At 51.8% G+C, this 23,146-nt stretch overlaps 1 protein-coding gene and 1 long non-coding RNA gene across 4 annotated transcripts in view; one reads left to right on the top strand and one right to left on the bottom strand.

Moving 5' to 3' along the window:
- The window catches only part of DSCAML1 (DS cell adhesion molecule like 1), a 350,275-nt gene that overhangs the window by 151,221 nt on the left and 175,908 nt on the right, over window positions 1-23,146 (top strand). The window lies entirely within an intron of this gene.
- LOC123380356 lies at window positions 19,895-22,939 on the bottom strand. Its single transcript, XR_006585990.1, has 3 exons — window positions 22,854-22,939; window positions 21,223-21,393; window positions 19,895-20,134 (listed from the first exon to the last, which is right to left on the bottom strand). It is a non-coding gene; the product is annotated as an uncharacterized LOC123380356 (long non-coding RNA).

Genomic DNA, 23,146 nt, shown 5'->3' with positions numbered 1-23,146 from the left:
GAGCATCTACTATGTGCCGGGTTCTCTTCTGAGCATGTTAGGTGACCGATTTCATTCGCTCTTCACAACCCTTGTCCCTAAAGGCTGTTACCTCAGCTTTATAGATGAGGAAACTAAGGCACAGGGTGGTCATATGACCTGCCTGAAGTCACACCTCCGGGAGGAGTGTCAGAGCTGAGGTCTGAAGCAGGCTTTCTTGATCTGACTGTGCTCCCGGTCCCCATGCTAAAAAGGTCTGGTCCGGTTTTTCTTTAGGATGAGCTTCTTCTCACTCCCAGAGTGTGGAGTCTGGAGTCCAACTGCCTGCTTTCAGACCCTGGCCCTGCCCTCCACTCACTGTGTAACTGTGGGTGGCTTATTTTGCTTCTCTAAGCCTCAGTTTCCGCATCTGTAAAATGGGTGCAACACGAGTTCTTATTTCTCAGAGCTACGGTGAGCCTCCATGCAGTGGGACCATAGTCTCCTGTCACACTGGCCGAGTGTGTGGTCAGCCTGGGTTTATGGGAAGACAGGCCTGCCGGGCCTTCCTTGTGCCCCCAGGAGGAGGCTTCCTGGCAGCGTGGGCTGTCTGCCTGCCCCCCCCGCCCCACCCATACTCTGCCTCGTTGCCCCCCATCCACACCCAGAGCATCCTGGGAGCCAGCGCCTTCAACTGGAATGGCAGAAGACGCTGTGTGGAGTCGGATGTCTGCATGTCTCCAAGGCCACTGAGCCGAGCAGATGCGTGTTTTCTTTGTTAGGCCGATTAGGGAGCCGGCATATCGAGTGCATTTGGTGGCCCGCTCAGGCAGGGTGGCCGGGCCCGCTCGGCCTGTCTTGCTGTCTGTTCCCTTCCTCCCCACTCTCCTCACAGTAGGTTAGGGGCCTTTGAGATGAAAGAGGAAGGGACTGCAGAGTGGGAGACATCACCCCTGTGTCTCCTCCCCCTGCTCCCTCTTCCCCATTTCTGCGCTTCTCTGAGACTCAGACGGTCTCTCCCGTTGTCTGTCACTTGTGGTTTCTGTTGCTCTCTGCCTGCCTACATGGCTAGTAGTTTCTCATCATCCTGTCCAGGCCTCTCTGGCTGGGAGAGCATTGTCCTCTGTCCCCAAGGCTCCCAGGGCGCTGTCCCAGATCCCAGAGCAATCATGCGGCCCTCAGGCCACCCCGTCCTGCCGTCCCAGCACAGACAGCCGTCGGCTCTGCTGACCCCTAGCTCGAGGAGGAGGAAGCTTGGAGCTTCCTGTCCTGGCCAGCTCAGCAGCGACACAGGCCTCTTCGAGAAAGCGGCTGGGAGCACTGGGAACACTGGGGGATGTTGCCTTGCCGAAGGCACTTGCCTGTCAGCACCGCTGAGCCTCCAAAACTAGACCTCACACCCTGCCCCACCCTCCAGGTGGTGACACATCCCAGTGAAAATCACCAGACCTCTCTGCGAAGCACATTTGCTCTTGAAGTAGAACTGATTTCTTCTTCTTCTTTTTTTTAATCCCTAGATCTGTTGGGTTTTTTTTTTTTCCTTTTTTTTAAGCTTCATTAACACTGCTCAGTCTGCCATTTCTAATTTCCATCTGCGTTTTGGGGAGCGCGTGCACGTTCTACTTGGATTGCATGTGCTCGGGGCCCGGCCGGGGCCACGCCGTGTGGGGACTCTGAGTGACTTTGGCAGAGGGAGACAGGAGCAGGGCGGATGTGGAAGCCCCGCGAACACATCGGATCGAAGGGAAAGCAGAGGCAGGACTGTCTGGGGAGTCCAGAAGCCCCGGTCCCACGTAGGGGGAGAGAGAAGCCTGGAACCAAAGAAAGTGGGGTACCTGGTCAAGCGAGGGGACCGGGGGGTGGTGGAGGAGGGTCAGTGCAGGGCATGTGTGGGGTTTCGTGCTCAGGAACTAGGCTGTCCCTCAGGGACCGTGCCCCAGGTGCTGGAGGTACGTGGGCACGTGAGGAACCACTCCCGGCCCACTGAGGTGGACTTAATAGGACTTGGCAACAGATCAGCTATTCAGGGCAAGAGCACGAAGGTCAAAGGAAGCCAAAATAATAAAAGCTAACACTTAGTACATGTACAGTAAACAAAGGAGGCATTATTGGTACCACCCCCATTTTACAGATGAGGAAACTAAGGCCTGAGATGGTCGGTATTCTTGCTCAAGGCTGTGCCTCTGGGAAGTGGGGGCTGGAATGTGAGCCCCGGCAGTCTGGCTTCAGAGGCTAAGCTGTTTTTTTTTTAAGTTTACTTATTTATTTATTGAGAGAGAGAGAGAGAGCGCACGGGGGTGGGGGGGGGGCAGAGAGACAGAGGGAGAGAGAGAATCCCAAGTAGTCCGGTGAGGAGCCTGACGTGGGGCTCAATCCCATCAACCCATAAACCATGAGATCGTGACCTTGGTCTTGGCCAAGACCAAGAGTCAGACACTCAACCGACTGAGCCACCCAGGCACCCCCAGAGTCCAAGTTCTTAATCAGCTAAGTTCGTCCAAGGTCTGAAAGCCAACTGACAGGAAAAGTGATGGTGCCGTGAGACACAAGGAGATCACTCTAATGAAATCCAAAGTCTGGCCTCCAAGCCTTCCTTGACCCCCTCTCACCCTGGCTCACTCCGCCCCAGTCACCCTGGCCCCCTGCCTCGGGGCCCTTGCACTTGCTGATTTCCCATCAGGAACAGCACCCACAGGGCTCAGTCCATCCTGTCCCTCAGGTGTGCACTCCAGCATCCTCTCAGAGGCCTTCCTTGAGCTTCTAGGTGAAATAGCTTCCACATCATTCGCTTCCCCTTTCCCCCACTTCATTTCTCTTCATAGCACTTATCAACCACTTGGCCTACAATTTCAAATTCCTTATTTGTTTACCGTCTCTTTTCCCCAGTAAGAGTGTAAGCTTCACAGGGGCAGGGATTTTTTTTCTCCCCCCTCTGTTTTGTTCACTGCCGTGTCCCCACAACCTAAAACGGCATCTGGCCTACGATAGGCGTGCAATAAAGCTTTTTAAAAATAGCGATTAGCTATACATAACGTAAAATGTAACCCTTTTTTTTAAAGTTTTCTTGTCTTCCTTAGCAATCTTTATACCCAACGCGGGGCTCAGACTCAGCACCCTGAGACTGAGTTGTGTGTGCTTCTGACCGAGCCAGGCAGGTGCCCCCATCTTGACGAGCCTGCGGAACTTTTTCATCGTCTCAAACTAAAGCTGTGTACCTCTTATACAGTAGCTCCCCACCTCCTCCACGCCCCCAGCCTCTGGCAACCACCATTCTGCTTTCTGTCTCTGTGAATTGAATTTCTCTAAGTATCTCCTCTAAGTAGAATCATGTAATATTCGTCCTTTGGGGACCGGTTTACTCCTCTCAGCCCAGTGTCTTCAAAGTTCGTCCACGTCGGTCCACGTGTCAGAATTCTTTTTGTTCTTTTTGAGGCCGAGTGATAGGCCGTTGGATTTATTGACCACATTCTGTCCGCGCGTACTTGGATTGCTTTGACCTTGGGGCTTTTGTGAACAATGCTGCTATGAATGTGCGTGTACAGACGTCCGTCGGGAAAGATTCAGCAGAGGAGCTTTGAATGAATGAGTGAATGAATGAAGCCTGGGAGAGGAGCTGTGTGCGGGGAGAGGGTGACGGCAGGCCCCTGTGAAGACTTGGCTTGTCTGAGGGGCAGGTGGGGCTCAGGGGACGGGCTGGGGGCTGGGCTCACAGATTGAGGGGCCGGCAAGATCCAGGAGGGGGAGCGGGAAGGGGAGACTTGTCCCGCTCTAAAACCAGTGGTTCTGACTGTCCTGGGAGGCTGGGCAAGGAAGGCAGGGGTGTCAGGACTCAGAGCCTTGCTGTTCCCTCCTTCACCCAGGGGACATGGGGAATATCTGTGCTTCCCCCCCGCCAGGGAGGGGCCCTGAACACAGGCCGCGCCTGGTGCCCCTCCTTCACGGGTCCCCTACACCACTGTTTTGCTCAGGAAATCCCGGGACAAGGGGCCGGAGATCTGCTTCCAGTTCCATTTTCACGTCCGCTCAGCTGTGTTAGCTTTGGGCACTTCGGCCTCCAACTCTGATGCCGGAATAATGACCCGCTGACGTCTCCCTCACAGGCTGTCGTGAGGTTCAAATGCGCCATGCGACGAATGGGCTTTAGGAAAGGCAAACGCCTTCACCATGTCAGGGTGATGATTGCGAAATCCCAGGTGCCCCGGCCCACGCTGGTCTCTGTGGGCCATGCGGGGCAGCGGAGGATACAGAGACGCCTCTTGTCGCCTCGGGGAAGAAGTGTAGTCTTGTTAAGTAATCCTAGGGCTGGAGGAGTGTGGGGCTCTGGTGAGCTCTGGAAGGACATGAGGAGCCTAATCCCTTATAAAAAGAGAATGTGTGGGCAATGGGGCCGGGGCCGCTGGGGGAGATTCACTGGCTTTGGGCCCATTGGCCATCCCAGGCTGGTCACGTTCCCAGCTGTGTGCTCTGGGACAAGGCACTTAACGTCTTTGAGCCTCAGTTTCCTTGGCTCCTTCTCCAAGATTTGAAACCTCCTTTGAAATTTAAACGAGGTAATAGATGCAAAGAGCCTGGCCCAGAAGTTCCTGAAATTCCCTGCTGGGCACTCGAGAGATAAGCTCCCGCAGAGTTACAGCTGAAAGCGGAGCCAAGCCATGGTCATGGACGGGGTCTGCATGGAAGGGTGTACCTGGGCATCCAGATGGTAGGGAACATGAGTGCGATGGCTCAGAGGCCGGAGTGAGTTCACCCCGTGTACCCTGGCTCTGCCACGTGCTCCACCATGAAGGGCACGTGACAGCCTTTAGCCAAAGCCTTGAACTAAGCACCAGCCACCTACGGAAGGAGCCGGCCTCAGGGAAGCTGGGCAGAGCCCCTGCACATCCCCCTCCGGGGGTGTCGAGGAACGCTTGACCTGCAAGAAAGGGCTGGAGAGGTCTCTGTAACCTCGAGGGGTATCTCTCGGTGGGCCAGGGAACCAAAGAGCGAACCTCCCTGCTCTCTCGGGTTCTGGTCCGGCAGGAGGAAGGGACGAGCCCTGTCATATCCGTCCAGGAAGAAAAGGAATAAATTGCGTTTCTCTTGTAATATGTGGCCACCTCAAAAAAGAATTAGAAAATTAATTATCTGCTGTAATTAGCGTAATGACCTACGCTATCGGAGGTTATTTACCACAGAAATAAAACTTCTCGCCATAAATGTCAGCTCATCTTCTTAAATGTAAAGTCTCACAGGAACCACCGCCAACAGGCCTGGCTGGTTTCTTCTGTCGGTTTCCTTCCCCCCCCCCCCCCGCCCCCTTCCTCTCTCTATCTTCCTGGAGAACTAAAGTGCTGGTCGTGGGTAACAGGCCCTGAGGAGTATATTATGAGAGTTGCCCTACTATGTGCCTGCTTGCTAGGCCCTCTCGGTCCTGACCCGGGTGGGTAAGATGTGGAGGACAGTTCTTGGGGACCTCAGGCCGGCGAGCTGGGCCCTTCTGGGCCCTGGGTGTGCAGGTGTGGGCCCTGGAGACCGAGGGGTGCTGGGACCCTGGGACACATGAGAAAATAAGCCCCCTCCACCCCGCACAAAGGGGGCTTGTTGGTGAAGCGCTTTAGAACATGCAACACTTTTACACACTTCGCTTCCTGTGGTCCTCGCGACAGTAAGGCAAGCAGCATCACCACCCTCCTTTACAGATGAGGAGACTGAGGCTGGAGGGGACACATGACTGGCCCAGTGACTAAAATAGCCCTGGAGTCTCCCTAGCTGATAATGGCTCATCAATCCAACCTTGCCCCCCACGCCAAACCAAGAAAGCATGAAGATCCTTGGATTAAGAAGAGAGAAGCACCCCCCGAAAACAGTCGGCGATCGAAATGCCCACCACTGCCCACGAGCGTCCTGGCAGTGCCGGCTGGCGTCCCGTCTGTTCAACCAAGGCCACTCGGGCTGAGCAGGGGCAGATGGGCATTTGGTCGGACGCTTTGTCCAGGTCTGATGCCGGGAGAGGGGCGGGTCCCAACAGGAGGAGCCTGTGTTGGACGTCACCCCCCCCCCAAGGGGCATTTTTACCTTCTGACCTGAAGCTGGTCTCCGGCCTCTCCTGTACCCACGGCTTATCTCCAGATCATGGGGCAGGAGCCCGCTGGAAACCCACGGCCCACATGCTGGCCTCACAGCTGCACAGATGCTGCCTCCTCTGCCAGTGACATCCCAGTGCGACCAAGCGTGGGACCGGGGAGAGAAGAGCCTCGTAAGCAGCTGCAGCCCATGGCTTAATTGTGTTTCTCAAAGGGGACACCGGTGGCATCTGGGGCTGGGCAGGTCTTCTGTGGGCAGCACCGGCCCATACATTACAGGGTATGGAGTGTCCCTGCACCCTGCCCACTAATGCCAGCAGCCTCCACAGACATGGTTAGCAAGAAAAAAAGAAAGAAAAAATGCCCGACATATTTCCACAGGCCATTTTGGGGCAGTGCGATGTCTGATACGGGACATCTGTGGGACACGCCTCCATTTTTCACAGTCAAGGCCGTTTCCTCACCAAGTTGTGTCAAGGGTGGAGAGTACCCTCTGTGCCCACAGGCTCTACTGCTGACCTGCTGGATAGATGGCCCTGGCCAGGTCCCACCTCTGGGGCCCCTTTTCTTCATTTCTAAAATGAGGGCACCCCCCGCCCCCTGCTCTAGGTTTCCCTTTTCCACAGGCAGGCAGCATGGAGAAGCTTCTCGTCAGGCGCAGCTTAGAGTGAGTGGGAGTCACTTTCTCTCCCCCAAGGGCCCTATTGTTTTCAGCCTTATGGCTCACTGTGGAATGAAGAGGTTTGTCCGGTGAAAGGCGATACAGGGCATAGGGAGAAGGGGGCAGAGGTGTTTTGAAAGCCAGAGAGGGACCTTTCCGAGGGCCCCGGAAGCGCTTTCTTCGCATTCAGATGCCTTTGCTGAGCTGGACTCCCCCTGCCCAGCGGTGTGTGAGGTCCCCGTAGGGACTCCCTGTGTCCCTTGGCGGGGAGAGCCTGAGGCTGGGTGTGAAGGAGGTCCCAGACCAGCGACTCACATTCGAGTCACCCTGGGGGACTTTGAAACTGTCCAGAGCGGCGGCCATACTGAGACCAATGCCACTCAGGCATTGGTGGATGTGGAAGCGCTTCAGATGATTCCAGGGTTCAGACAAGTTTGGGAACCACTGACCTGGACCCAAAAGCCAAGCCTGCCCCCCAAACTCTGCTTCTCTCTTCTCTTCCAGGCCACAAATTAATCTGTGCCCCTGCCAGAGAAATCCTTGCTAGAAATCCTTGCTAGGCTTCTCCACCCCGCAGGCTGGCTCTTGAAGCTGTGACTCTAGCCAGAGGCTGCACTTGAACCCGGGGCTCATGAAGTCTGTCCATGAGGGACGGATGGGAGTGCCCCCCTGGCCCCAGCTGGGGAGTGAATTCGAGGGCCGTGGAGTGAGTGTGAGGCTCTTCTCTGGGGGCCATCGGTGTACCTGGCAATGCCTGGTAGAGTAAGGGGTTATCTTAGTGAGTGAGCCATAAAACGAAAAGGCCAAAAGACAGAAAAGGACAAAAATGCGAGCGTAAAGGGTGCGCATCCTTTTTAACTTGTAAAGGGATGACTTCCCACCCCCTCCCCCTCACAGCCCACTTACAGGTGGGTTTGGAACCTCCAACCTCCCCGTCCATTTGCAGGTTAAGATCACCTTGCCGTTCATTCATTCCCCTGTCGAGAGCCGCAAGGTCAAAAATGGCTCCAGTCATTCTTCGGGGACTAAATATGAGTCACCTCCTCTTTCCAGGCCTTGCTGAGGGGCCCTCCTCTGGCTGTTGCCACTGCACTGAGCCTCTGCACCTGACCCTTCTCACCCTTCTCAGGGAGCACCTTATGATGCTGTCACTTCAATTCAGCTCATTTCAATCAAGTTGAAGCTGGTGGGTGGCTTAGCGAGTTGGCTAGACTTAATCTGGAACCAACAAACGGTAAAAGGCAAGTTAATGGTTTACTGAGAGTAAGCTATTCTCTGTCTCCACTGTGCCTCCTGTACAGAGAGCCCGCTCCCCCCTGTCCTTTATGGCACCCGACACCCACCAGTATTCTCTTTGGAGTAAAGCCTTCACAGCGCCTACGGAAATTGTAGCTACCTTTCATTCAGGGGAACAGCAAGCCATTGTCCCCCAAGAGTGATAGCCACTGGTGTTGGTACCAGAGAGCTGGGTTCGAATCTCACGTGTGTGATCTTGGCAAGTTACTTCATTTCTTGAGCCTCTGTTGCCTGATCTGTTGGGAGATTTAGTTAATAATAGCCAAGGTTTATTGAACATTCACCATGTATTGGGCACTGGGCTAAGTGTTTTAGAGACATTGTCTTATTCAACTTTCCCAGCAATACAGTGAGATCCATATCAATATTATCTTCATTTTAGAGGCAAGGAAACCGACCCTCAGGTTATTTAATCTCCCCAAGGTCCCATAGCTGGTAAGTGATGGAGCAGAGACTATTTGACCCCAGATCCCATGCCAGTGTTCTTTCCGGTGGAAGAATTTAGACCAGCAGATGCCCTTTACCATCCTAGGGGTTTTATCTGATGAAAACCAGGGTTCTCATGTCCCTGAAGAGGGAGGAGGGGTGAGGATAGGGCTTTGAGATCTCAAATAATGTACCTGAGGCCCCAGAGCTGGAGTGGAACCAAGATTTGAGCTCAGACTAAGCCTACATCAAAGTCAACACTCATGGGGCGCCTGGGTGGCTCAGTCGGTTGAGCGTCTGACTTCGGCTCAGGTCATGATCTCATGGCTCATGGGTTTGAGCCCCGCGTTGGGCTCTGTGCTGACAGCTCAGAGCCTGGAGCCTGCTTGGGATTCTGTGTCTCTCTCTGCCCCTCCCTTGCTCATGCTCTGTCTCTGTCTCTCCCTCTCAAAAATCAATAAACATTAAAAAAGTTTTTAATTAAAAAATATATAATCAAATTAGGTCAACACTCATGATGGCCGTGGTATTCTGCCCAGCCAAAGATCTTGGGTGTGTGTCTGTATCTTGTAGTGACTCATACCCAGTATGGACTTGGTGAATATTATTATTTCTCTATAAACATACGTCGTATATATGACTTACTGAATCTGTTGCCCACGCGATCCTGTAGAAGCGCCACGTAGGAAACGTCTTATGGGCTAACGAGGAGCCATGGTCTCCTTCCTCCGAGACCTGCAATGGAGTGGGGGCTCCAGAACGTACACACGAAACTCCTCCATACGAGGATGAAGGGAACAGTCAGCTCATTTGGTTAGGACGGCTTTCTTGGAGACCCAGGAAGTTCTATGTGTCTGCTCCGCTTTGGGCTGTTAGCTGTACAGGCTCTGCATCGCTGTACGTTGTCACCGGCTCCGTGCGACCTGCAGGCCGTCCGGCGCAGGGGGAGGTGAGGGAGGGCATCTTTGTCCCGAAAGACAGATCAAAATTCACGTCTTAGAGATAGATGGTGGCTGCTCAGCTTCATCGTCTCACCCCAAAGAGGCCGTGTGTCTCCATGGCGAAGCCAGGGGACTGGCACAAAACTGCCTCCTCCATGGAGCTTCTAGGCCGCTGGCCCTTTGGGATGAGCAAAGCTAAATATGGATCTGGTGGAAAAAATCAGTGTGGTAGTGACCTGGCCAGACCTCCTCTCCTCTCGTGGGGGGGCGTCATTTTGGCAAACAGCTGAGCCTGGCCTAGGCAAATGGTAAATGGTCTCTGGGTCCACCACTCGTTCATCCCGCAAATGCGGGAATGAGGGTCATCTAGGTTTCAGACCATGTGGTCTGATTGCCATACTAAGAGTGAAATATTTAAATAGCATTTCAATTTACGGAATGCTTTTTACAAAACACATGCTTTCCTTTGATCCTCAGGGTAACCTCACGATGACCCCACTTTTCCGATGGTAACACTGAGGCTCAGGGAAGATGTATGTGTTACTTTATGGGCATGCAGCTAGTAAGTGGCAGGTATTTTCCCACATTATCTCCTTGAAACTTTGAGTTTAATTCTTTGAGGTAAATATTATCTCTAGTGGGTAAATAAGGAGATGAGGCTTAGTGATGTTGATTAACTTACCAAAACCACACAGCCAACAAGTGCCAGAGCCCAGCTCCTAGTTCCTTATCTATAGTATCTTCCCCAAAGAAAGACATACAGCCCTACTCTTGGAATCCTAGAGTCCGGCTGGGCAACAAGGTATATAACATTTTCAGGAAAAATGTACCTGCGAATGTACACATGGATCCTTTTCCTGAGCCTCAGAATCCCCTGATATCTTCTTGGGAGCACTATCCTCCCGGCCTTGACCTTTGGTTCAGATATTTCCGGGTCTACTAGAGCTGGTCTGCAGTGCCGGATTTCACAGATAGGTGTCACCACAGAGCTACCTGCAAATTACTCAACCTTGGGTTTTCAGACATCAGCAGATGCATTGGTCCCTAACTGTGTACAAAGTTGAGCATCCATCTATCATGTTTACTTATAATTGAGTTTTCTCTATAGTCTGAAATGTGTTCATAGGTGCTGAAAGGCACCCAATAAAAAGAACAATAAAACTTGAGTGGTTTGATCAAAGTGAGGCTTCCTAATGGAAGGAAGTTTTGAGCAGGGCTTTGAAAGGAACGCGGCTATCTCCCATTTTCAGTTGAATTGCCCCAGGTGCCATGTCCATAGACGGTGAACTATGTAGCTGGAATAAAGAAATTCTCGCAGGCTGGGAGGCTTTTCTATCTCTGCCGCAAAGCTGAAATTCAGGCTTTAACCAGGCTGTCCTTCATTAAGCACCTACTACGTATGCCTGGTGCTGCATGAAACGTCTACATGTGCATTATTTTCCTGAGTTCTCACAATCACCCCACCCTCGTTATTATTATACCCATTTTGCGGTTCAGAAAACCGAGACCCAGAGAGGTTTAGCGACTTGCCCAAGGTCACCCAGCTAACAGGTGGTGGAGATCGAATTGGAATTCATCTGTCTGATTCCAAGTCCACTGTTTTTAGCTTTCTACACTGACTTACTTTTCTATGCATTTGGTCTCCACTTGTCCCTGTGGGGTCGGCACCCCATCCTGCCTGTCTAGGCCTAAGATGGGTTTGTAGGGGCAAGGGTGTTTCCTCCATGACACGGAGAAGGAAAGAGAGGAGGTGTGGCAAGGTGGGGGGGGGGGGGCTCTAGTCCAAACTGGTGGCAAGCAGACAAGCCTGTCTGAGCAGTGGCTCGGAAATCTCCCCCTCTGGAGTTAATTTCAGTCACAGTGTCTTTCCTATTAAATGGAGCAGCTGGTTGGCTATAGGTGTCAGAATGGCCTTATAAACTGGAATTCAATCTAATCTTAGTGGGGAGGGGTATACGTCAGTGTGGGGGAAGAGAAGAGAAGAGAAGGGAGGGAGAGCGAGAGGGAGCAGGCAGTGTTTACACGTACTAGCAGGGTAAAGAGACCAATTTGTTGGCTCTCTGCTGTTAGCGGCTGCTGAAATTCAGACCTAGTTCAGGTCTGTGCAGAGAAGCTGGATCACGTCTACTGGTCCGAACCGCTTCCTCGTCTACTTTAAGAGCTTCGACCAAGGCTTTGAAGCTAGGATGCTGTTTGGGGACTGTGTGCATTTGGGACCTCAAAGTCACAAGGCGGTAGTTTACCAGGATAATCTACTCAGCAGTGATCTGTTGTTTCCAGTGGGCCAGCCTTCGTGCTAAGTGCCTTACCAAATTTGTTTTAATTTTCTCACCAAATTGATGGAGTAGGGATTACTATCCCCATTTTATAGATGGGGAAACTGAGGCTCAGAGAAGTTGCCCAAAGTCACAAAGCTAATAAATGCAAGAGTCAGAATTTGAACTCGGATTTTTTTTTTTTACATGATTCCCCCGCATCGTGCCTTTTAGTGCCCTGTCAAAAGAATTTGCCAAGGAACAGGTAACGGTACCCTATGACCTACGACCGATGACAGGCTGTGGATGTGTGGAAGCATATAAAGGTGCATCCATAAACCACGTCTCCACTAACAAAAAAAGTAAGAAAAAGAAGAGGAACCTCGCATTTCCAAAATGTTGTCCTAGTTTTCAAATCTTCGCTTATGCCCCTTGAAGTATACCAACACGAACATCTTGGAATCAAAATATGTTATCCGCAATCACTTTGAAGTTCTTCAGTGAAAAGGAACAACAGATTTGCAAAGGGCACAATAAAAAGATTAAACATCCTTTCCATCGTCCTGCAAATAATAATTTTTCCGAAATGTAATCTCCGCTCTGTGTGACCTACAGATTCATAACGGGTGGGACCCTCCAGCCTGAGAGGGTCATGCTCGTCTGCACTTTTCCGAGGACCTGGATCCTGACCGGGGGTGGTACCCCCCGGGGGGCCCGCCCGGGTGCTCATCAGGTGCCCTGGGGGCCAACAGAAAGGGGTCTGCTGCACCGCCACCACGCGGAGACATGGCCCTGACGTGGCAGCCGGGCTGTTTCCTAGCGACCAGGTTGGGCAGAAAAGGCCTCAGTCCAGCCACTGGGGCTGGAGGCGAGTCGCCGAGCGCTGGTCCCGACTTGGCAGCCCTTGTGGGAAGCATATGGGACTGAACAGATGGGCTGGCATGGGCACCCTGAGCTAGAACCGTAAAGGCAAGAGTGGAGCTGGGGAGGGGACGGAGAGAAAGGCAAAGAAGACAGGGCAGGCCTTGGCTCCCTGAGCCCGGCTGCGACGAGGCGCTTTGAGACAGCCTTGATGGCGGGATGGTACAAAGGGGTACAGCTTTGAACATGATGATGTGCATCATCGCGGCCTGGCGTAGAGGTCCCGCTCCAGTGCGACACCTTCCCCAGTGAGCGCTGCTGACACTTAAAACTGTCCCAAGGGGCTGAGGGACAAGCCTGCTGGTGCCGGACTTGGGCTGCCTAAGACAGCCTTAGCTGCAAGAGATCCCATCTCTCAACGCTGTGCTTTCCTTTACCCCACTGACACGCCTCTCCCCTTGCCTGCGCATTTCCCCCAGCTCAAATAGTAGCATCTATTTGCCTGCAAAGACCGATTCTTGTTTTGTTTTGTTTTGTTTTGTTTTGTTTTGTTTTGTTTTGTTTTGTTTTGTTTTGTTTTAAGCTAACCAAACCTAAGCTACTATAAAGAGATGAAGGTCACATGAACACTGTAGACCAGGGACCTGTTTTGTTTTAAGGCTGGAATTTGCTCTTCAGATGGATGGGTTCCGGAAGCTGGCTCTGAGTGATAGAAAAGGTGACAAGAATCCAGGATCCCCTGCCTATAGAAGGGAAGACTTGGGCTGCCCGGGGGGTACCGAGACTCAGGTGACGAAAAACTGAGACACTTGTGTGAAAGAAGGAGTTCATGTATTCTCCAAAGAGCAGAACCAGCAGGTGGGAGCTCCAAGGAGATAAAACTCAGCTCCATTCATTGTACAGAAGATGATTCTCTAAAGTAGAGCTGTCTTAAAATGAAATGGATGCCTTTAGAGGGTAGCGAGCTCCCCATCAATGGAGGTGTCCCAGCAAAGACTGAACAACCACCCTGTAGAATGTTGGGGAAACCATGAAACGTTGTAGCGAAGAGCTCAAATATTTGATTCGGGTAGTGTTGAATTCCGTGTTCCTTGGCAACTGTCCTTTTTGATAAAGTCATCCCGAGAAATGTGTTGTTGAGATCAAAGGCAGCACATGAGAGACAGAGGTAGACACAGAGACAGGCAGAGACTAAGAGACAGAGAAACGGAGACAGAGAGACAGAGACAAAGACACAGAGAGGCACGCAGGGGCTAGTGTAGACCTAGATTATTAGGAATCTGTGCCAGTCACTCAGAAGGCATCGTCCTGCATGGTCACCTGGGCATGGACAGCGTGTCCTTCCACAAGTGCCAGCAGGACCTGGCCCTGCCAGCCCCTCTTGGTGGCCAGGAGGGACAAAGGGGAGAAGGTGCAGGCGTGTACTGAAGTGTGACATGAGCCATTTCTCTTCGAGCATCTCAGAGAGGCCCCTCCATCCCGTGGCCTGGAAACGGGGACTTATTCTGGGTCACGAGACTGCAGGGAGTGAGTGTGCGCCCGTGTGTCGTCTTGTGTCAGTGTGTTGTAGGTTGTTGGTTTTTTCTTCCCCCTAAATGGCTTAATACGCCAATGTTTGTGGAGCATCCTTGGAATCAAAGTGTCTTTGGCGTAATTATTGTTAATTGCTCAGACTATTCTATAAACTCATCCAATTAAGAGAAAGTTATTAACTTTATAAAATATCACAGGCATCCCACAGTGCCATGTGTAGATGGAATAACAGTTTGAGAGGCAGAGTCAGCGTGAAATATCATGCAAATGAGGAGGCTTATTTACTTCTCTTTAAAAATACGACAACATCCACACTATGGGGGTGCGTTTCCTCTCGGGTGGCCGGAACCACTCGGGCCAGTGGCCGAGGCTGGAGGGCTTCCCAGTCCGGCCCAGCTTCCCCAGAACCAGCTTGGGGATGCATTTAGGGAGGCATCCTATGAGCTCAGGAGCTGTCAACGTGTTGGACCCCTGACAGCGGACTCTAGAACCCCAACTCCCCACTTACCGGCTGTGTGACCTTGGCAATACTTACTTAACCTCTCTAGGCCTCTGTTTCCTTCTCTGCGAGATGGGAATACTGACGTCCTAGTGTTGTCTTAATTATCACTAGACTTTTCCTTTTTTTTTGGTAATTTTATTTTTTTTTGAATCTAATTTTTTGTCAAATTGGCTTCCATTCAACACCCAGTGCTCATCCCAACAAGTGCCTTCCTCACCGCCCATCACCCACTCCCCCTCTCCCTCACCTCATATCAAACCTCAGTTTGTTCTCTGTATTTAAGAGTCTCTTAGAGTTTGCCCTCCCTCCCTCTCTGTTGGACACTATTTTTCCCCCTTCCCTTCCCCCATGGACTTCTGTTAAGCTTCTCAAGATCCACATATGAGTGAAAACATATGATATCTGTCCTTCTCTGACTTATTTCACTCCTGTTGCCAAACTTTTCACTATAACTGTAAAAGGGTCAGCATTTCCCTCAAAATTTCCTCCTCTCTGTTGCACCTCAGTAACAAAGTGTAAAGTCCCCTCATGCTAGTCATTAGAGCATGACTATTTTAAGATCAATCATGGTGGGGCTGTAATGTTGTTAAATATTGTAATAAAGAATAACATACATATGTCAAAGGGCATAGATTATAGATGTACAGCTTGATTTTTCACGAAGTAAACCTATCCGTATAATCATCAATTTAACTTAAGAACTAGAACATCACCAGCACCCCGGGGACCCCTTGCATTCCCCTTCAGTCATTAACATCCCCCACCCTGGGAAAAAAAAGCATAAAATTGAATTTTACAAAGGATACTCTTTAGGGCTATGACTTCTTTTGCTCAGCCTTGTATTTATGAGATGCGTTCATGTGGGATTCATTCACTCAAGATTGAAACAAACTCAAACGTCCATCAGCAATAAAATAAATAGGGCTATATTCAGGGGTGCCTGGGTTGCTAAGTGGGTTGAGCGACCGACTTCGACTCAGGTCATGATCTCACAGTTTGTGAGTTCGAGCCCCGCATCGGGCTCTGTGCTGACAGCTCAGAGCCTGGAACCTGCTTTGGACTCTGTGTCTCCCCCTCTCTCTACCCCTCTCCTGCCCATGCTCTGTGTCTCTCTGTCTCTCAATAATAAATAAAGGTTGAACAATTTTTGTTAAATAGGGCTGTATTCATATGATGAAATACTACACAGCAGTGAAAAGCAACACACACATGTCTACTTGGGGATCTGAGGTCTACTTGTTAGGAGTGAGGGTCTTGGACCACCACGTGTGACCACCTTCCTGAGCGCCTGAGACAGCTCCAGCAGCAGAGTCACTTTCTCGGGCTCTGGCAGCGGGCCTGGTGACTTTCTGGACTTGCTGAGAGGACTGATCCATGCCCCAATCCAAGAAGACAAGGTCTAGTGCATTTGAGTGGAAACCTAGGGAGGCAGTGAGCCTCCCATCATGAGATGCATGTTAGTAGACACTAGAAGCCTGTCTGCAAAGGAGGTTCAAGCATCGATAGGCCAGCTGAGCCGATGACAGCCCCAAAGTCCCTTCCCTCTTTGTAATTCTATTAATTACAAGACTGCCACGTTTGACCCCTGAGTGGTCCGTAGCCATGAGGCCTGACGGTGGGACAGAGCCTCAGCACCACAGCCTAGACGAGGTAGAAAGGGTGACTGAGACCTGGCTGCAGATCCCAGCTCTGTCCAAGCAAGCAAAAGGTTTCCAGCAAGAAGCCACTCCCCACCCCGCTCCCCTTCCTGCTCGTGGGAGCAAGATTCAGTAAAGGAACACTCACTCGTGACCCCAGGGTCGTTGATGGGGACGCGTTAGCCAACAGCTGCTGATTCACCGGTGCCAGGCAGATGTGTGACACTGCCTTTGTGAGGCTTTCCTTCCCGGGAAGGGGATGCTGCCTTTCTACCCACCCGAAACACCTGCCTGGGGCTCAGTGAGGTCCCCACCTCGATGCACTCCCTTCCCTACCACCCGGCCGGCCATATTGCCTCAGCAAGAATGGAGGACATCTGGGAAGCAGCCGCCTCTGAAGGGTGAGACACCTGCCGCACCTGTCCCTGAAACTGGCCTTGCTGACCAACAGGTCCACGTCACGGGAACGCCCCCCCCACCCGCCCCTCTCTATACACGCCTGCTTCCATGAGATCTTTCCCAACGTCAAGAAAGCAAACTCCTTGTGGTCCAAAGGTCATGCACTGAAGATCGCCAGGAGGATTAGCTGGCTCCCCTGGCAGGCCCAGCGCCCCAGACTTCAGGATGCGATGGGCTCAGATGTGCCGGAAAAGGAAGCAGAAGCCAGCAGCTCTTCCCCGGGATGAAGGACACAGAGCAGCATTTTCTTTCCATTTTGACATCGCTGCACCTGCGTTTTTTTCCCGTCACCCTCCCAGCAGCCTATGAGGAGGGCACTACTGTCCCTACTCCGGGGTGGGGGTGGGGGTGTTCTTCTGCCGCTGGGGACCTAAGTCACCCCTCCCGGATCAACAGACCTTGGTTCCACATGCACCAGAAGCACCCTGAGACGGACTGGTCCTCTGTGGGTTCTCTACCGACTTTCTCCTGTGTGCAATTAACTGACCACAGGCTGCCCTCTGTCTGTTGGCATCAGAACCATGCCAGGTCTTGCATGGCGACGGTGGCTTCTCCTTGGCCCCCTCAACTTGTCTGTCCCACTGCAAGAAATGAACTACACTCTGTTGCAGGTCAACTTCCTGGATGTCAGGACCCTTCCCGTGGTTTCCATGGGAGCCAGGGCCGGGCACCACGAGGACCTCAGGCCTCTATCCTACCTCCGTCACCCATTAGCTGTGTGACCTCAGGCAAGTTGCTCAACTGCTCTGAGCCTGGGTTTCTTCTTAAGTCTCATGGGGAAAATCGCTGCCCCACCTACCTCAGGAGAGTGCTTTAAGGATCAGCAACGGGGTATTAAAGGAGGAGGGGGAAACAAACTGAGAGAATAAAAGCTTTTTTATTAGATCATGTAGCTTCACATTAGAATCACTTAGGAAGCTTTTAAACACCCCCCCCCCAATGCCCACGTGGCACCCCAGACCGATCAATCAGAATGCAGGCATCCAGGTGATTCTCCCCTGAGCGCTGAGCTGAGACCAGAGGTAGAAAGTACTCCACCCACACGGGGGGCCTTGGACTCACTGGTATTTGGTCTGTTAATTCACTCACCGAGGACCTCTGTATGCCAGGCACCGGGCTAGACGTGGAGGGTTGCAAAGTGAACAGACACCCGGCCCTTGTCCTCAGAGGGCTTCCGATCTCAGGGATGACAGACATCAGATGAATGACCATCCCCGTGAATGCAGAATTGCCCACTGAGCGCATGCTCTGAGGGAAAGAAATGCACATATGTGTACATGTATATACATCTGCAGGCAGCTGGAGGGGTGCTCCTTCCCTGATTTCTTTCCTCTCCCCATTCCAGAGAAGCATGCAGGAAAAGTAATCATAAATACCCACAGCACCCCCTCCCTCACCCGGAGAGCCCCTAAACTTCCCTCCAACCCCCGCCCCACCCCAGCAGCCAGATCAGGTGTGGCCAGTAGACCTCCGTGGCCCTCCCTCCAGACTCCCCACATTTGGGGAACGGGAGGGGCGGCCGTGGTCTGCTTGCAGCCCAAACCTCTGCCCTCTGGAGGGCCTGCTCCCCCAGTCCCCGCTGCCCTTCCCTGACTCTGACAGGATGCAGCTGGGAAGAACAGCCTCGGTCCCAGACCCCCTGGGGCGGGTTATATTTGGATGTTAAAAGTAATGACACATCTCCACGAAGTTCTCCCTCCTGCCTGCCTAACACCGTGAAGTCTCCTGGCAGGGAGGGGGCTGGCTTATATTTAGGTCTGGCATTCCCTGGTAGGCATCCTGTTCTGAAATGGAAATTCTTTTAATAGCTAGCCAGCCCTGAGCATTTAATGAGCTGGTGTTTGACTTTTTGATTTCTTGTTCTTGGTGGAGGACTGTGAGCTGCCTCAGCTAATTAGCACCCCCCCCCCCAACCCTGCGAAGCATCCCATTTTTTCAGCATGGGGAAGAGGAGAGAGCACCCCATTATTTGTAATGCCCCCTTCACCTTTCCCTTTGAAGCTTCTGCATCACCTGAGAGTTCTGCCTCCTTATTGAAATTTACTTCTTCCAGGAAGCCTTCCCAGATTTATCCACCTGCCTCAGCTGTCTCCGTACTATTACTCTGAACGTGCCCTGGAGTCTTTTTCTGAGGCCCTAGCAATAGCAACAGCACTGTAAGAGTACCTGTCTCCCGTTTGGAATCAAAGAATGCTAGGGCTGAGTTAACTAACCATCTAGGATCAAAGAGCCCTTTAAGAATCTGACATTAAAGGGCATCGGGTAGGGAGGAAACATGGACCCTCTACCCGGCGGGGGGGTGGGGGGGAACATGCAGAATTTGAAGAGAATTTCAGGGGAACATGGGCCCTCAGAAGTGCATCCGTGGACCTAGATTATCTAGATTATCTAGTTAAACTCCTTGACTCACAGTAGAAGCTGTGGCCAAATCAGAGACACCAAGTTACTTCCCAAGGTCACACAGCCAGTCAGTGGCAGAACTGGGACTCAGACCGTGGCCTCCTTTCTGTCCCCTCACCCCACCAGGCTTCTTCCTTCAGTGCTGCCCTGCTTCCTCATAGGCTGCTCACCTACCCTCCAGGCCACTGGCCCACAGGGCCCAGGCAGGGGGCTCTGTGCCTCTTGGTGAGGACCAGTGAGTGACTTCTCTGTAAGGAGGAGCAGGCTTGCCTGGTCCTGGGCATGCCAGGCCCCTGCAGGTGCCGAGGTGTGGAAGGAGGGAGGCAGGGTGACACAAGGTGGGGAGAGTTGCACAGTGCGATCCTGCTGGTGGAAATGGCGAGGGTGTTGCTGGCCTCCTCGCTCCCGAGCATTCCAGTATAACCAGTATTGATCTCTTTATTACCTCCTGGAAGGGCAGCTTCATTTGTCAAGCAAAACTACCTTTGTATCTGCAACACAGGAATTGATCCCTAGCAGGACCAGTGGTTGGTATGTGAGGGGTGGGGGTGGGGAGGCAGGAGCCGAAAGCAGGCTGGCGAAGAGATTGATAGCATGATGCTGATGTGGAAAATGAAAATAGAAACCTTCCAGACTGATGGGAAACATCTGCCTTGTCTAATGATATTGCCTGAATCCTGGGATGGGGAAAATGTAGTTTGAAAGTTGGCAAGCCCTGGGGTTTGGCTTGCCTGTGCTGGGGGGGGAGGCGGGAGGAGGGGAAGAGGGTCTCTCGGCCTTGCCTGAGAGCTCTGTCTGGAGAGCCCCTCCAAAAGTGCAAGAAGCCCAGATGGGCCCCTTGTACATGAACGTCATTTGGTCTGATTCTGTCTGGAACCTATCGAACACCTACCGCGTGTGAGCACTGTGCTCGGGGCATTCACAGGTGAGTGAGGATGGCTCCCTGCCCTCCTCACATCCCTCCTTCACATCCGGTGGGGGGACAGGAAATTCCATAGACGATTCCAAAACTCAGCCAAGTCAAAGGCCCTCAGGAGCTCTCGTGACTGGGCTGGGGGCGAGGTTAAATGTGACTGGGAGGGCTGGCAGGCGTTGAAAAAGATGAACTATGATCTCGAGGACGAGCAGGACTTCTTCGGGCACCTGAAGGAGGACAGGGCACTTCAGGGAAGGAAATGATGTAACCAAGGGCGGAGAGGGGGAAGAGTCATTGCTGCCGTGAAGGGATTTGACCGTTACTGGATACGGAGGGAGGAGAGAGAGGAATTGAGGAGAATATGGAGGGAGGAGAGAGAGGAATTAAGGAGAACTGTAGGGTTTCTTGCCAATATGCTAGATGGGTATTGATCTTTCACTGAGAAAAAAAAATGAGTGCAAGACGGGAGGTGTAGACACAGGAGGTGACAATTTCGTCTGTCTTTGGTCACCCAAGAAATACATCAGCTGCCTTCTGGAGGCCAGACACTGCACCTGCTCTCAGAGTACCAAGGTGACTGGGGCGTCTGGGTGGCTCAGTCGGTTGAGCGTCCGACTTCGGCTCAGGTCATGATCTCACAGCTCGTGAGTTCGAGCCCCGCGTCAGGCTCTGTGCTGACAGCTCGGAGCCTGGAACCTGCTTCAGATTCTGTGCCTCCCTCTCTCTCTGCCCCAACGCACTCGCATTCTATCTCTGTCTCTCTCAAAAATAAATAAACATCAAAAAAATTTAAAAAAAAATACCAAGGTGATCAGGAAGAGACATGGTCCCTGCCCGCATGGAGCTTAGAGTGCAGTCGAGAGACAGACCTTTGGCAAGTGGCCCCATAACCACCGTAAAGAGGCCAGTGACAGGCTCAGGGATGGGCAGCACACCCTAGGAGTTAGGCCAAGGGGCTAAGCGCCGGCCCTGGAGATTCAGAGAAGGCTTCTATCTGAAGAAGGCTGAGATCTGAAGGGTAAGCAAGGGAGGAAGCAGAGGAGAAACTTCCAGGCAAGGGAATGGCATATACAAAGGCCGTGCCGACAAGGATAGGGGGAGGGGAGAACCTTGCAAAAGCTGACAAGAGGCAGGCTGGGGCCACATCATCAGGGCTTAGTTGGCCAGGTGGGGAGTTTGGGTTTTTTCTAAGTGGACTGGCCTCCTATGCTGCTGGTGGGGGCTGGTGAGGGGGGGGGGGTGGCTAAGCAGGTCCACTCTCCCCTGCAGGGAGGGGGAATTTGGCAGGAGATCAGAACATTGGGACCATGCATACCTTCGTCTCAGCCATCCTGCTTGTAGGAATTCACTCTACAGAGACGGAAGTAGCCATTAGCACGTGAGCAAAGAGACACGTGCTCAAGTTGGGGATTTGTTGATGTTGTTTTGCAGTGTTGCTTGTCGTAGGAACCCAGAAGCAGAAGTTTCCATGCTCAGGAACGGAGAACTAGTTAAATAAATAGACACGGTGGTGGATAATTGAATGTGAGGGACCCGTGACTTTGCGGGTACCCATAAGGAATAACCTCCGAGATATTTTAAGAAGAAAAAGAAAAGCAGAAAAGAGGAGGCCAAAGGGTATTGCAGAGGTGCGTGTCAAAAGACCTAATACCACCATTACCCCTTCACCCCAAGTCTGTCCTCGCTGTCTGCCCCCAGGAACCCTGCCACCTGCTAACCCGTGTATTGTCACTCCATGGGGGCGGGGGAGAGGAGACGTTGCCCCAAGAAAGTGACTAGAGATAGTTATTGACAAGGTCTTTGTTGACATAGCAAACCCTTAGTCGGAGGACCTGCTGAGGATCTCTCCCACTGCCCAGTGTCTTGCATACCGGGGCGCCTGAGTGTCCTGTGTGGTTGGGAGAGAGTCGTTTAGGAAGAATGTGTGGCCAGAAAATATAGTTGTAGCAACAAAAGCAGGTGGGGAGGGGACTGGTCTCTGGAGCTCCCCGTTGACTCACAGGGAGCGAGCCGAGCAGTCGAGAGTGTCTTGTTGGCATGAAGAATGTGTACAAAGAATCCATTGGAACTGGCCTAGATTTCTCTCTCCCCAGCCGTCGGCTGGGAAGAGTCTGGAAGCCCAGGTGCGGACAGCGCTGGCGCCTCCTTGAGGGGGCAGCTTACTCTGTGGTATGTGTTTGGTGGTTTGTTACTCTTCCAGGGGGAGGTGGGGAAGAGATGGTTTTCAGGTCAAGAGCGACCTGCAGGGCATCCTCAGAAGTTCCTGTCAAGCAGCCTGCAGGTTTTGAAGAGTGCGGGAGACAAGGTCAGTTCCAGAAAACCTCTCCGTTTTGGCGCATTGCGGCCAGGGGCAAAGGCCAGAGTGCAAAGCCAGTCTTCCAGACTCTTCACCATCACACCTACCACACCACTTCATCCAACGAATAGTATATAACGCGAAAAGCCAGCCACACGATGAGGAAAGGCTATCTGAAACGAATATAGCAGTGGGCAACGATAAAAAACCCTTAAAATACAGTGCTCTTCCAGGTTATTAAGAAAAGGCGAACATCCAGAAAGAGAACCAGGCAAAGAACACGACAGAGAACGTGTAGACGAAAGAAAGAATAGTTGCAGAAGCCTAAAGAAGAAAACCGACCCCACTAGGAATCACAAATGGGAAGTAAAGCAAGCCTCGCGATTTGCCGCGTATTTAAAAATCTGTATCGTTTCATGTTGGCAAAGGTGAGCAGGGCACTGAGACTATTGACGGTGATAAGTGCCAACACCTGTGGCAATATGTATCCCAGAGCCTTACAAATAGGATTTCCTGTCGACCTAATAACTTCATTTCTGGGAATTTATCCTAAGAAAATAATCAGAAACACAGGTAAAGATTTATAGGAGCGAAAAGTTAGAAATAGTTTAAAATACCGATGGTGGGGGGCTATCCCATGGGCATCCTACCTGCTGGTTCATGAAGAATGTTCAAAGATATAAACATGTTCTCAGCTGAATGTGAAACGAAATAAGCAGGAAATATAACCGCACGGTATGATCTCAACTATACCAGAACGTATGGGTGTATATGTGGGTGTGCGTTGTGGGGGTGTTTATATATACATATAAAAATAAAGAATGATGTTAAGGAAATACACCAAAATGTTAATAGAGGAAGTTGGCTTCTGGGTTTCAATTCTTTCTTTTATACTTTTCAATATGTTTCCATTTTTTTTATAATCAGTATACTTTATTTTTAT

The sequence above is a fragment of the Felis catus genome, chromosome D1 (assembly GCF_018350175.1).
Source record: "Felis catus isolate Fca126 chromosome D1, F.catus_Fca126_mat1.0, whole genome shotgun sequence".
NCBI classification, from domain to species: domain Eukaryota; kingdom Metazoa; phylum Chordata; class Mammalia; order Carnivora; family Felidae; genus Felis; species Felis catus.
The sequence above is the reverse complement of the archived record's forward strand: the minus strand, read 5'-3'. Positions and strand labels throughout refer to the sequence as shown.